This window comes from Lygodium microphyllum, chromosome 18 (genome assembly GCF_053477565.2).
Source record: "Lygodium microphyllum isolate KBCC chromosome 18, Lygodium_microphyllum_v1.1.10, whole genome shotgun sequence".
In the NCBI taxonomy this organism is placed as follows: domain Eukaryota; kingdom Viridiplantae; phylum Streptophyta; class Polypodiopsida; order Schizaeales; family Lygodiaceae; genus Lygodium; species Lygodium microphyllum.
In genome coordinates, this window is record NC_141152.1 from 104,743,053 (window position 1) to 104,745,853 (window position 2,801).

Consider the following 2,801-nt stretch of genomic DNA (forward strand, 5'->3'; position numbering starts at 1 on the left):
TAAATTATTAGTAGAAAAATAAGAACTGATTGCAGTTGCTTTAAGATATGAAAAGAATTATACTAACTATCTATGGCTTTAGTAGCTAGACAAGAATGAGGCGTGATGCTATCCCCAAGGCTATCTCTGTTACTCTTCACTTGGAGTATTTGTACATTACCTAATGCGATCAACCATTACTTAGATATATTTGGTCTTTTGTGTAGAAATATTCACCCTTATGGCAAGCAAGAACAAGTAAGGCTTTGGTTTGAGTCGTAATCTCGATCCCAAACCTAAAAAAGGGTTGGAAACCTATACGATCCCAATGTGGTTGAGCATTGGAAGTCCCAAATGAACATGGCAAAGGGTTGTAACATGGTTTGAATTGATTCGTGAAACAATTGTATATATAAGAATAAAAATTGAAAATAGATTATTTTTAAGTGGATTACTTAGTGTCTGTATCTCAAAGTGTTCCAATAACCCTGTGCAAAAAGTAATTAATGAAGTTGTTTATATATGTCATCATAGCATGGTAGCATGCTTATTTAAAATACTAAAATACGCCTCACCACCATGGAAAACAGTTGAACGATTTCTCAACGGAATCGTCCTACACACAATCAAGTGGACTTAATTAGCTGGGTGGCTTTCTCCAAGCTTAAAAATAAAGATTAACAAGCATGACCTTCCTAAGAGTCAGAGTCCTAGAACTGATAAGCGCCATTTTAGGGGGCCAATGTGAGACTATGCCTTATGGGTAGAGGGGTTGACGCTCAACTCCCCCTCGTTTATCACTCTTATTGAACCAAGTGTGGTGCTTATCTACCTCAATCTTAGATGATTCACGAAATTCATTTGTTTTAAGCTCGACGCTAGATTATTGCTAGAGACCATAATTGTGTCTTTAGGAACCTTGCAAGTCAATCCTCGTGGGACGAGACCAGTTGCTTCACATGCAAGGTAGACTTAGACAATCCCCAATCATCTAAAATTCGCATGCTCAAAGTTAGCATGAATAGTGGTGACTAGGATTGGTCCCTAGACAACTACTGAACTACTCTCCTTAAGAAAATTAGGCTCGGGTACGTTTTAGAACTTTTTCATCTCAAGAAAAAATCAAAAGTTTATACCAATGGACCTATTCAAAGAAATGAAGAAAAAGGGGTTTTATTTCAAGTATGGGGAGAAGTACATGCTTGACCAAGCAACAAATTGTATCCACAAAAAGGACAAAAGTGAATATCATGCTTGTTATTGAAGAGTCGAGTGATGAAGAAGATGCTCCACTTGCGTATGAACATGATAAAAATGATAAGGATAGAGATTATCATGATTAACTTTGTGATACTTTGGATGGATTTTCTTTTGACCCAGGTGGCTAAGTACCCTTTGATCCGATTGGAAAACAACAATAATATGATTTCAAGTGGTTCTACTTCAACTTATTTCATTTCCATGGATTATTTGACAGGTTCAAGGAGCTTAAGTATACTTAAAAAATCAGGGCAGCATTTATAAGAAAGTTCAAGAAACTCAAATTAACTTGCAACATTCATAAGAAAGTTGTTAACATATTGGTTTGGTAGTGAGAGCACTCGTAGCTTTATAAACAAGCAAGAAAAGTATCCATTAAAATGCTTTTTCATAGATTTACAATAGCCCATCAAATTTCAAGTAGCAACATGAGAAAATCAACACTCAAATGCAACCAAAAAAATAATATTGTATATCTTCTAATAAATACATCCAAAATATTACATGTGTGCACACACAAAGTCATTGCACTTATGGATGCATACAAAATATAATATTTTAATAATTATTTTACACACTACAAAGCATCTAAATTCCATGCATTAAAATCTAATAATCTACTCACCACAACACAAAACGTATTAGTACTCTTCCATCTAGCTACTAGGCATAATGTGACTAGTATCACACACATGCGTGCGTGCAATAAGTCACAGATCATGAGACAAATAGACAAAATCACAATATTAAAAATCATTTAAATTTCATAAATTTAATAATATACCATGATAGATATAACTTCATAAGATTTTATGCAATAAGACATAGACAATGCAAAAAATAGACAAAATATACGATAAATCAAATAAAAATCATATTATTTTCATAATAAATTTTAATAAAATACCATGATAAATATAATTTCATAATATTAACATTATAGAATTATATTTATAATTCTATTTTATTAACTTTTTAAAACTTAGACATTTTTTTATTATTTTGCATTTTCTAGTGAGGAGGGATACCCAATCTAAATGCATTTTCATTAATATTATAAACAATAGGGAATGGGTTGCAACACCTTGGTGCTAATTTAATTTTTGAATGTTGTTCAATGGATTTTAACCTTCTCTTTTCTATACTCAACCATACTAAATCATTTTCTTGAAATTTTACAGTCTTTCGCTTGTATGAACTTGAGTTGCATACTGTAATTGGGATTGCTTAATCTTTTTGGTGACCTCCTCTTAAATTTTTATATTGTCACCAACGAAAGCGTCAGCTACTAGAACATCAGCAGCAAATGATCATCATGGGGATAGGCAATTTCCCATAGACTATCTCGAAAGGAGCTCTACTGGTAGTAGAATGTGGGATATTATTGTAAGCAAACTAGAGGATAGGCAAATGTTGGTCCTAATTATTAGGTTGGTCAATAATATAAGATCTTATAAGAAGGTCAAGGGTAGTACTATTAGTCACTTTAATTTGACCATTACTCTTAAGGTGGAATGCTAGGGTAAAATTCATTTTGGATCTTAAATTTTTAAATAAGGCTA